Below are 12,717 nucleotides of genomic sequence, written 5' to 3' on the forward strand. Positions count from 1 at the left end.
CGCTGGTTGATACATGTGCCCCAATATGTGTAATTGGTATTAAGGTGTGTGGTATAATGTGCATTACACTGGAGGTTATTCTGATCGGAGCGGCCAAACGTGCGTACGTTCACTATTAACGTACGCTCTCCGTACGCGGCCGTTGGGGTTAAGTCCACCCACAACTCAGCCGCATACGTACGGCCAGAAACAACGTTGAAGGGGAGTGGCGTACAATTGAGCGTACGCCAACGTACACGGACGGACCAGCCCTTACACTCCGACAACTGGCGTACAACAGAGCGTACGGCACCGTTTACGGACGTCTCTCGTCCGTCTTCCCACCGACTTCTTGCGGCTATCTGAGCGTACGCCAGCTTGCACGGACGGGTCCATATTGTTTTCAATAGAAAACTCAGCTTATGTCACCGCTCGTGAGAGTGAGCGTACGTCCGTGCACGCTGGCATACCCTTCACATATATGGACCTGCAAATCTTGCCTTTCAACTACAATTCTGACAATTAATTAATTATTCTAATTGTTATTCAATTATTGTTTTCTATTAACTCAATTGTCTACCTTAATAAAGACCCTAATAAAACAACATTTTAACCCTCATTACATGTATATTTGTTATGTTCTAATGTGGCATTTTAATCACTATCTATGTGTCCCCACATTGCTTTTACTTGTAAATAAATTTATGTTGGTGTTTGTGTGTATGTACTAAATTATGTCCCTAATTAGTTTGATCTGATTTTTTTACCATGTATACCTACCCTGATGTTATGTGTGATGTTTTAATCGAACATTCATGCATTTTCACTATGTGTTATTTAACTCAAAAACAAACACATTCACACAGCAATCGTTACCCCTCACCTCAAATTACAAATATAACTAACATTACACATCTGTATGTACCTACCCTTACAAACCCTATAACATATTTATGATTAAAAACACAGCCAACTTCTAACTCAACAAAAACTTTTATTTAGTACAAACATAATAAGGGGAGGGGGGGGGGGAATAAAAATAAATTAAATGAGGGCCTCCAAACGTAAAAAAAGAATATTCAAATAAAATAACGTCAGGAATATCTCCCGCAAAATGTTGTCCACCTCCTCCTGGTGCTGTTCAGTGTCTGTAGTGAAGGGATAAAAAAATATATATATATAATATACACAAATGTTTGTTGTATTTGTACATAATAAGAAGTTGTGAGTTATGTGTCAAGGCGACATACATTTTTTAACTACATTGAAGATGGGTCTGATGTAAACACAGTACTAAAAACTACACACATACTGTACATAGTAAATAACATTAATTAAATTACTCCTTCTTGGATGAATGTTTTCTGTATCCCAATTGGTAGTTTTGTTTTGGGGGACTCACCTCTAACCTCACAATTAGGCTGTGCTATTTAAGGGTTATGACATTGTTGCGGCTTAAGCACTCCTTAATATTTTAAATTTAGGACATTGCTGTACAAATTATAGGCCTAAAGCTATGTTTGTAAAGCATGCATCCGCATGGCCTCACACACTATAAACAAAACAATCTATAAATTAATGTTGCACATCATGCTGGGAAGTGGAGTTACCCAACACCTGGACCCACATAACTACAACACCACTAATGTCGGATATCTCATTGGATGTACTGTTATGTCAATTATTCAAGGGGTGAGCCATGGCCACACTCCAAAAAACCACCAAGGGGACCCTTGTTCCTGGAGAAGGACAGGCCACACCTCATGGTCGCCCTGCAGTGATATGTTGCAACTAATGTTGATGTTGGATACACATATGTGGTTGTTGTGATTGTTTATGTGTAGAAATGTGTAGGTAAACATTAGACACATTATTTACTTACGGCTAGTTGAGCCATCCTGCTCGCCGCTGGTTGGGTGTGCGGTGGTTTGGGGGGTCAGGAGCAAGGGGGATGGGATAGGACTTGGGATACTGGTAGTGGGTTGGAGTGGGGATTGGAGAGGTTTGGGGGTGGGTGGTGGAGAGGTGTAGGGGGTTTGGAAATGGGGTGGGGAGGGGGTGGGGGTTGGGGAGGGGGTGGGGGTTGGGGAGGGGGTAGGGGTGTGGGTGGGGGTAGGGGTGTGGGTGGGGGTTGGGGAGGGGGTGGGGGTTGGGGAGGGGGTTGGGGAGGGGGTGGGGGTAGGGGTGTGGGTGGGGGAGGGGGTGTGGGTGGGGGTAGGGGTGTGGGTGGGGGTTGGGGAGGGGGTGGGGGTTGGGGAGGGGGTGGGGGTAGGGGAGTGGCTGGTGGAAGGGGATGTCGAAATTTGGTGGGCCCCAGCTGGACCCATTGTCTCCTCCTCTTCCTCTTCCTCCTCCTCTTCCTCCTCCTCGTCTGGCTGCTCCTGGGCTGGCTGGTCCCGGGCTGCCTGCTCCCGGGCTTCTATGCGTGCCCTTGCCCGTGCTGAAATGTTCATGTTGATGGCATAGAAATCGAAGATTGGGTTTCATAAAAAAGGGGGAAAGAAAAATTCACATTAGTCATGCTCATAACCTTCCAAATTATCATTGCTGTTATATTTCAGACATTTATCATGCAAACTAATTGATATGCTACACCCAAAAACTGAGCAACTACTTAACCCCCCCCTATACACCCCATATACACCCCCTATACACCCCATATACACCCCCTATACACCCCCTTTACACCCATATACACCCCCTATACACCCCCTATACACACCCTATACACCCCCTATACACCCCATATACACCCCATATACACCCCCTATACACCCATATACACCCACATACTCTGGAACATATTTATAAAAAGTACAGAAATCATTTGAAAAAACACGCAGACATACTAGTTAATAAAAACTTACATCGGGCAATATGGCGGCGAATGGAACTCAGCATGACTGGCTGGCGCCGGCGCAGGTCAGACCAGCGCCGCTCGACTTGGGCCAGGCTTCTGCGGACGCCGGTCCGGGTGTATATTAGGCGGCGGGCAGCATTATACGCCCGCCGCTTGTCCATGTTGGACACATATGGGCCCCTGGGCCCCAGCCGACGGTCCATGACCTCAACCAAGGCCACCAGCTCCTGGGTCGAAAACGCGCTAGCCCTGGTTGAAGTCATAGTGGCAATGGCGCAGTTATTAATTGCAGGTACATATATCACTTTTGGTGCTTGCTGATTGGTGTAAAAAATTGTTTGTTTAGTATTAACTTTATTAATCCTTCTTACATTAACAAACTGGATGCGAATAGAAACTTACGCGGACCGTTCCGATATACACACACCATAACCAACAGCATGCATTCAATGTATAGAGAGGAACTGTATATACAGTGTGCGGAAAAGAATACACGCAACCGTCTACTAATAAATACGCTGATAAAAGGGCACAATACACCGATTTCCATGGAGAGACGTACTGTATATACAGTGTGCGGAAAATAATACACGCAACCGTCTACTAATAAATACGCTGATAAAAAAGGCACAATGCAACATGTTGGCGTATGACAATTTCATACTCATTACATATGTAAGGAAAGCATTATAACGTGATGTTTTGAAATGTGACTCAGAAAGCATACACGAACTCCAACAGATACCAGCTGACAACACTCATCATTGGAATGACAGGTGAACACATTTCACGATGTAGTACACAATGCTCCACAACCTGTGTATGTGCATATACAGGTGATTGATCAGGTGCGTTGAGACCTGCGTAATTTAAGCGGGAATTATCGGCGGGAAATATCGGCGTAAATTAGCAACTACAATGCGGGGAAAAATATACGCCCCCTTGTTCATGGCGGGAGATTACCATATAAATATTCAGTCAGATGCAGGCCAGAATTGCTGCAAACATGTCTAGCTCAGAGGATTCCGCAGCTGAGGACGCTCTACAGAGAGCTACAGCAGAATCCCTGCTTGAAGTTTTGCAGAAGAGGGAACAGGAGCGGAGAAGGAGGGCCCAAGAGAGAAGTAGCCTGCAAGACCAAGCGGGCCCCTCACTAACAGGCCCTGTTCAAACTGCACCAGCTCCACAAGGGCCAAGCAACCAGCCAGAACAAGAGGTTGCATCTCTCCAAACAGGTGTGACCCAGCAGGTGCATGGTGAGAGAACTGGGGCCACCAGAAAACGAGCTGCAACATCTAGGGTGAGGACTGAGCAGGATACCACCACCAAAAAGAGAAACCCTGCATTTGTAGAGGCAGAATTGCGAATTTTAGTGCCCAGGGCACGCGAATGGATAGAATTGCCAACCAGGAAGCCGGGTGCCAGTGCAAGGAGAAACCTTTGGGACAAGATCACAGAGGAAGTGAACCAGGTGTCACCAGTGGTCAGAGATTGGCTAGCGGTGAAGAAAAGGCAAGTGTGTTTGTCCCCCTGATAATGTCATATGTGTGTACATATGTTACATGTATGTTTTGAGAATAATAGAAAGGTGTGTTTGTAGATAGTGCTACACTTCAATGTCACATGTGAACACAACCATGTCTAATAACCCACATTTATATATGAAACATGCACCATTGGTGTGATGTGAGGTTATGGGCACAGTTCTGCTCATGTGAAGTATGTGATGGGACAAGAGAAAGTGTGTTTTTGAAAGAGTTGTTGTAACATGTTCCATATGATGCTACTGAAACAAGAATGACCAAACTGTGCACATGTAGCTGGTGAGAAACTACACATCCCAGTATGCCATCCCATAGTTAAATTACTCCATAATAACCACACTGTCAAGCTATGGTGGAATGTGTAGTTTCACAACAGGTGGAGGTGCATAATTTGGCCATGGATGATGTCATTTCTGCATAGTGATCTATGTATGTGCATTTAGTGGCCTAATGAATGAGATGAGACACTGAAATGCCTCCTAATGGAGACATTAATGTGTGTGTGGGACACATATGGCTAAAAAACATAAGATCACCCACACTAGGAAATGTCACGTAGCACAGTGGTGCACATATCTCATGGTGATATTTGTATTTTTAAACTTGTAGGTGGACAGACTTCAAAACGACACTGAAGAGGAAGATGACTGACCGGTACAACCACAGCATGTCCACCGGGAGGGGGCCTATGCCAGATAATTTGGAGTATACCCCCCTGGAGCAGGACGCCTTGGATGTCATTGATGTGGCCGAGGTCAGGGGGATATCCAATATGGATAGTGAGCTCCCGGCGGAGGTCTTTGCTGCTGCTTTTGATGGTAAGTCACAGTAATGCATTGTATTTTGAAAGATATTTTTTTGTGCGTATGTGATGGTGACATTGTTTTCAATTATTATCCTAGAAGAAGCAGAAACCCAGGATGAACCGGCAGCATCTTCCTCTGCAGAGCCACAGGTGGAGCAAGTGGTCCAGCCTCCACCAAGACGACACCCCCAGCCACAGGAGACATGGGATGCCAGCGTGATGGTGATGCTGGAGAGGATCGAGAAGCAAGGGGTGGATGCTGCGGTCCGTCAGCAGCAGGTTGGGGAATTTCTGGCGGATTGGAAGGCCACAAACAGGCAGCAGTGTGAGGCCTTCAACAGCATGAATGACACTCTGGCGGCTGGCATGCAAAGCATTGGCCAACACCTCAGCCGCCAGAATGAAATTCTTGCGGAGCTGCTGACCACCGCCAGGTCCCTAAGGGACAATCCCCCATCTGCTGGCCCACCCCAAGCTGCTCCCCAACCTTCCACCTCTGCTGACCCTCCTGTGTCCACTAGGGGAAGACGCCGCAAGCCATCTGAGCCAAAGGCCCCTGTCCCCAAGGCCCCATCTAAAAAGGGGAAAAAACGGCCCAAATAATGAGACCTGGTTCACTTCCTCTGTGGTTGGACCCCAAATGTTTTAATTTGCACTGGACATCCACTTCCTGAGTTGGCCATCGATCCATTTTCGTGCCATGGGCATTAAAGTTCTTATTTTGACCTCTACAAATGCAGGATAAATTTTTGGTGGTGTGTATCTTGCTTAGTATTCACCCTGTTTGTTGCAGTACGTATTCTGGTGTCCCCATTTCTTTCATCATTGCATTTGCAGGGTAACACATGTTTGGAGATATGCAACCTCTTGTTCTGGCTCTTTTTTTATTTTTGTGTCTTTTTTATTTGTTTATTTGATTTATGACATTAAAGTGTCAAATAAGCTGTGATGCTGAACAGCAAATAAATTTATTTTACCAATTAAAACAAAATTGTTGTATGTGTAATTTCTTGTGTGAAACAAATACTACATTTATGTGTACTTACTTACCAGGGTATTTTTGAACATTTGTTGAAGTGTGGTAGAAGTTTCCCATGTGTAACCCTCTCCATGGCCATTCCCATGTTCCTATCCAACTTTTCCCTGCTAATTAGTTTGTGTCAGCACATGTGCAGAGCAACTTAATAGGTGAGAAAGCAGTTTGTGTGCAGGTGAGGTAGCTCCTACAGTAGTAGGTAAAAGCAGGTCCAGAACAATGCTTTCCTCATGGAGTGGGTGAGGCAGACAAACAAGGGTCAAAAGGTACATTTGTGTAGGAATGCATATGTGTCCTCCCTAAAAAAAGATGTGTGAATCGGCCAAACATGAGAAAATTGCTTGTGAACAAACATGTATAACTTTTTAAATATATATGATTTTACAGTGTCATAAGCAGATGTAGGAATCCTTTGTTAGAGAGATGTGAGTGCAATAATGTGATTGGTGGCATCTTACATCCAGAGTGTAGTAAAATCCAATTCATAGCAGATCAGATAGTGGTACAGTTCTGTATTTTGGGTACTATACAAAGATTGTGTGCAAAATAGTGGGCATGGGCTTAAAACATTGCTGAAACATACTTTGTAGGTGTTAGATGTGGTTTATGTTATTGTATCATAAATACAAAACCAATGTTTGTATTAGAGTGAACACGTTGACACATGTCGACTTGTGTAGATTGAGTGTGCTACTGTGTAAAGTCTATGAAAGCACGTAGTGAATGTGTATAACTGTTTAACAAATACCTATCTTAGCATAAATAAGCAGGTCTTAAAAAGATTCTTACCTTAAATTAAACAAACCTTTAAATGTCGAGAAGTATAGAAAGATAAGCTTCCAATGTGTTTGAGTGCTGTGTGTGGCTTGCAGGTAGTGAAATCATGGTTTGGACTTAATAGACTGCAGCATTGCTTATTACATTCAGGTGTATGTGTTTGAGTAGTAATCAGCGTAAATTAGCAAACCCAGGCGCACGCTGGCATGCGGTATCTGTAGGGGTGGTCTGAGGTGGCGGTTGGCGGCCGCCTGTTTTGTGTCCGAAATGAACGGTGCTTTAGGCGATCGTGCGGTAGTAGCACCGTTCATTTTTGGTGCACACCCCCGTGTACGCCCATGTTTACGCCCATTTTCCCTCATTATTTTGGCCGCTCCCCTCAACACGCCCCTATGCCGCCCCCAATGCCCGTACTCTCGCGTACAGGTTTTTTCGCACGGAGAGACCCGTCCGTAAGCATTGTGGAGTGTTCGCGCCTGCGCATTGGCGATTGTACGCATGCGCAGATCATGAAAAACCCCGGAACGTACGCGTACGGCCCGGCCGCACCAACCAGAATAAGGCCCATGATCTTTTGACTGTCGACCACATTGAAAACCGAATGCTTGTGTTGACCTTCGGACCCCGTTGGCGTTACCCATGTCGACCTATTTCAGGTGTCGACCTTCAGTGGTTGACCCAATGCATGTCGACCTAATTGAGTCGATACTATAACCCATACCCATTGAAAAGGTGTTGCGGCTTTCCATAAGAGAGCGGATTATTATCTCTAGCGATGTATCGGATCCTTGGGCGCTCAGCAGTTATTACAGAGGCTGACCAGCAGGGGGCTCAGTTAGTTGTAAGCAGAACACTGCTTTAAAATGCATTGGTTTTAGTTGGGGGTGTTTTAAAATATTTATATGTGCAAAACCCATTTTACAGCAAATAATATACCGTATTTGTATTGTGAGTGGACTATTTGAAATGAAATTCAGAAAAATCTTAAAACTAACCTTTTTTTGTCTTACATTATTAACTAGTGCACTTACTGCAGCTTAGATTTCAGGGCTGGTAAAAGTTTAGATTTATTGCTAATTTGCTTTAGCGTTCACTGTCTCCTCATCAATGTTGCACAGTGTTCTGACACTGCGGGAGTTAATGTTCCCTCCATGTCGGGCATTAGTAACTATGTTCTATTAAAGGTCATACAGTTTGTCCAATGTATTTATTCAGCTGGCGGGTAATGCGAGGACAAGGTGACACAGCATGATTGTGTACCCCTTCCAGCACGGCAAGGGTAAGAGGCCATTTTGGCAACATTGCTACTTCTACTGTGTGCGATGCATCTTGCAGATAGCCTGACATATGCTGCTCATGTGCACCAGGGGAAGTGCTTGTGTCATTTATTCCCAGTCATTTTCCATATAGCACGTGCAGCCTGCAGCTTCCACATTAACTAGTGCATTCGCTTGCACTAATTGGTTTCAGCCACCACTTATTGTACCGGTGGATTTATTGTGCAGATCTAGTGTAGGTTTTAGCTATGTTGCTATGGCAGCAGCCAGCCTGAGCTACAGAATACGACACAGATCCCAAAGGCCATTAGGTGCTCTGTTTTGCGGAATGTACCAAGTCAGCAGGGAAGAGGGAGACAGGAAATCGCTTCAGAATAGGAGCGTACAGATTCAGCTGCAGCAAAGTGAGTTAGCACAAACACAACGCAGCACGCCTTTAACTATTCAATAGTGAAAACGATCCGCAGTCCCCCCTGTAAGGCAGCATGCACGTTCTCCTCCGATTGCTGCGGACGGATGAGATTTTCTGTCTGCCTGGCTGACATTTCACACCCCACAGCTGCATAGTTTCATCCCAGATGCACGTCCCAGCAATGAAGTTATGTACGTGGGGCGTGCTTTAATTTCGTTATGCCTAGTGATTTCAAGAGCCAGGCTTTAAAATGGCGGCATTCATTATACACCCATGCTAAAGCCTCACCCAGCACTCTGTCTGTCTCGCTTAATGCTGCTTCTGCTTTTTCCATATGGCATTCTGCAGCTGAGGATTGGATCTTCTGGGGTCGCTGGATCAGCATATAAGCGGAAGGTAAGCAGGTCCCCCGTTTTGTACAGAAAGCACGATGCCAGCTCCTGAAGGAAAAGCATCACTGCAGCGCGGAGGTGCCTCAGATATATTGCAGAGGTTCCTTTAGCTGTGCAGCGTGGGGCAAGTGCAGGGACATGGTGCCTGCGTATCTGGACATGTTCTGCAGGGATCTCTCTGCAGGATTTGGAGAGTGGCTGATCTGCCTTCTAGTCCTGCTGTACAGTGGCACTAGGTTGCTGCTGGTCTGCAAACTGTTTTATTAGCGCCGTTTCTGTGTGATCAGCCTTCGTGGTATTTGATTTTCAGTTTAATATTTACAGTACACAGCAAGAAATAAAAAGCGAGTGTAGGGGCTGCTTTACGGGCAGATTTTGGACCGTAGTCTCACATTTTTATCATTGTTTTTCAGCACTGAAATCATATTTCTTGTGCAATATGACCCCTGATGCACTGCGGTATTTGCTAAGTCAGACCCAACCATTCTATCTTGTTAATATGAGCTGCGTTCATCTGATTTAATTCGACCGATATCATTTATCACACACACTTAATATGAAATGTGTCCATTCTGACGCTGTTTTTAAACTTATTAACTCTTTCAATAGTTTACCTGGCAGATGTTACCATAGGAAGCATTATGGGATATATTGTGCAATATTAGTGCTGATGTGACTTTAGAATGATCTGCAGAAAGTGCGTAACTGATCACTTTTGGGAGCTATTTTTTTCCTGCTGAATTGCCTGCATAGTTTCAGCGTGCATGTGCAGTGGGGTCGGAGTCACATCTGCACTGTAGTCTGCCTGGAAACAAAGAAGGCGATCATAGCTAAGGTGAAGCTTGCATTGATTTAACCCTTTAGCTCATTAGTCCTCTGCTGGGTATTGCAGAGGGCCTGGCTGCTGCAGACCTCTGCAGGTGTGGAGGAATCATATCACTGACAGTCACATTTGTTTTTTTAATAAGTCGTTAACTCATCTTCACATCATTAGATAAGTACCTAGAGCATCGCCATTTACCATGTGCTTTCTTATGGCATATTATATAAAGCTGTCTCAGCTGCTTCAATGTCTCAGAGGTTATTTAGGTTAAAAGTGCTGTTGTTTTTTTCTTGTTCCAAGGACACATAATACTTAAATAGATCTCTGTAGAAGCAAACTACACGTCACTTAATATGTAGATTATATGGGGCAGAGGCCTCCACTTCTCAATTTTCCATAACGTTTGTTATTGCGGTTTAGTTTTAGCTAAAACAGAATAGATTGAGAAATCCTTAATAAATGCTTGAACCGTTTTCAATCCAGAGTGGGGATTTATTTAGCCACACGTGCAGGCATGAATATGGCTGTCCAGCACTTATAAGAGTTTGCAGTGCCAATAATACATTCATGGTAAAGATATTGTGAATTGCTCAGTTTTTTTTACTTTTTATTTTTTTTTGTAATTGCCCAAAACATCATTTTTAAAACCGAAACGGTGTCCTCTTCTTTGCTGAATCATTCTAGGCTTGTGCCCAGTTTAGCAAGTGACCTTTATTCTTTATCTAGTGCTTTTTTTTTTGCATTACTACATTTGTATTGGTGGTTATAATGATTCTGCTTGTCTTTACAATTCTTCTTCAGTGTTTATAGCATGCAGGTTGTAGTGCATTCACCAGCCCAGCGTGATTAAACTCATTCTACTTTAATTCTTTGAATATTAATATATGATATACCTGATAAAGAACTGCATATGTTCTGAGTAAAGTTATTGCTTTTACAGTCTATACCTAATACATGCTAAATTATATGTAATATCTTTGTTATATTTAATTTAAAAAGCCACACCTCTTTTTCCACACCATTGAATAGCATAGGGGCACCGTCTATAGCATGTCTGATTGTCTGCATTTATTGCCAGCTCTCTTTAACTTAATACGTAATGCAGGGGAACGTTAAATATACTGGTAAGCAGTTATTATCATTTTGTTAGAGTTAGCATATGATCAGATTCAGAAACCTTCCCATTCTTTGTCAGTAAGGGCGCCTGTCAGTAACACATGTGGCATGACTTGCTAACGCTTCTTCAGAACCCCGCTCTGTATGTCTATACTGCCCTGCACTAACAAATGACAGCAAATTAACCGATTACCATTGGCGAAAGCTTCTTGTATTGGATCCACATATCCCAATTTCTTAGACTCTAAATAAAGATGCAGCTCTCTGCCTGGAAACATCAAGTCTCAGCTTGAAAGTTACCATGTTTGAGACTCCTCCTAAGATGCTACTGCAGTGTTTTTTGTACACACTCCTCTATCCTTCCCTGATCATGGAAATCTGAAAGCTGTCAGTATGTGTGTTGTCCTTTTGCAAGTCACCCGAAGCAGTGTTGTTAAAAAAAAAAAACACTTTTTCTCTGTGTAGAGTTTCTTCCTATTTGCACTTTCACACACACAGGAAACTTATCTAAGCTCAGAGAGAGGTAATATACTAACCACTTAGGGCCTTATTCTAGTTCACTCTTTCTGACAAAATCCTTCTTAGATGGACAAAACCATGTGCACTGCAGGTGGGGCAGATGTTACTTGTGAAGAGAGAATTAGATTTGGGTGGGGTTTTACTTCAAAGTGAGATCTATATTGCAGTGTAAAAATAAAGCAGCCAGTATTTACCCTGCACAGAAACAAAATAACTCACCCAAATCGAATTCTCTCTGCACAAGTTACATCTGCCCCCCTGCAGTGCACATGGTTTTGTCCATCTAAGAAGGATGTTTGTAGAAAGAGTGAACTAGAATAAGGCGCTTAGTATCTGTCAGGTGTTGGAAAATGACTAGCTAACACCTGTGAATCAGGCCCTTTATCTCTCTCCAAACATTCTCTACCCTATTGTGTAAAATGCACAGCTATTTGGTGTTGTTCTTACAGCTTCTAAAATACAACAATGGGCATGAGTACATTATGCAAAATGGGTGATCGACTTTCTGTAAATGTGATAGATAATACATTTGTATGTAATATTCGGGAAAACTGCAGCAAGTGGTTACATTTACATATGCACCCTCCTCAACATTTCCACACAGCAAAACATTTATTTCAATTCTATAATTATTACATTACACTAAAATAACGCAGAAGAATGTCTACTGAGAAATGACGATGATTTTACAGTATGAAAAGGGCACGTTGTCAAGGTCTACAACAAATAAGTTCCAAGGACAACTGTTTGCAATCCGCTATCGTCCCTGGCAACCAGGACTAGCTGGTAATTCTTTGCCCGTAATGTTACCACTAACTGCTGTGTATGCAGCCGGACCCATTAGTGAGTAGTCGGAATGTTCTGAAGAATCAGAATACAGAATTCCGAACGTATTTCTGTACGAGTCACGTTTCCTGCCTAGCCAGTGGTTCCGATGAGCACAAGGCCAAGCATCTATTGTTGCAAGTGGATTCTACTTCACATGTGATGTTGCTATGGGCAACCAATCAGATCCTGTCTAGTATCTTCTAGAGGGTGCTAAATAAATAAGAAGTAGCTTCTGATTGGTTGCCCATAGCAACATCACATGTGAAGTAGAATACACATCTTAGTAAATTTCCCTCAATAACTCTTAAACAAGTCTTTTTTTGTTATTTTACCGCCCCATTGCACTTCA

At 43.5% G+C, this 12,717-nt stretch overlaps 1 protein-coding gene across 8 annotated transcripts in view; it reads left to right on the plus strand.

The window, feature by feature from the left end:
* The first annotated feature begins 8,375 nt into the window (after positions 1-8,375).
* The window catches only part of LOC146035858 (muscleblind-like protein 2), a 137,648-nt gene continuing 133,306 nt past the window's right edge, over positions 8,376-12,717 (plus strand). For 3 of the 8 annotated variants that reach the window (XM_083159534.1, XM_083159537.1, XM_083159540.1), the window contains exon 1: positions 8,376-9,086. The gene's annotated coding sequence lies outside the window, so the exon portion shown is untranslated. The remainder of the gene's footprint in view (positions 9,087-12,717) is intronic. The other 5 variants (XM_083159536.1, XM_083159539.1, XM_083159541.1 and 2 more) reach the window with 4 other exon arrangements.

This window comes from Crinia signifera, chromosome 9 (assembly GCF_055691185.1).
Source record: "Crinia signifera chromosome 9, ASM5569118v1, whole genome shotgun sequence".
Lineage (NCBI taxonomy): Eukaryota > Metazoa > Chordata > Amphibia > Anura > Myobatrachidae > Crinia > Crinia signifera.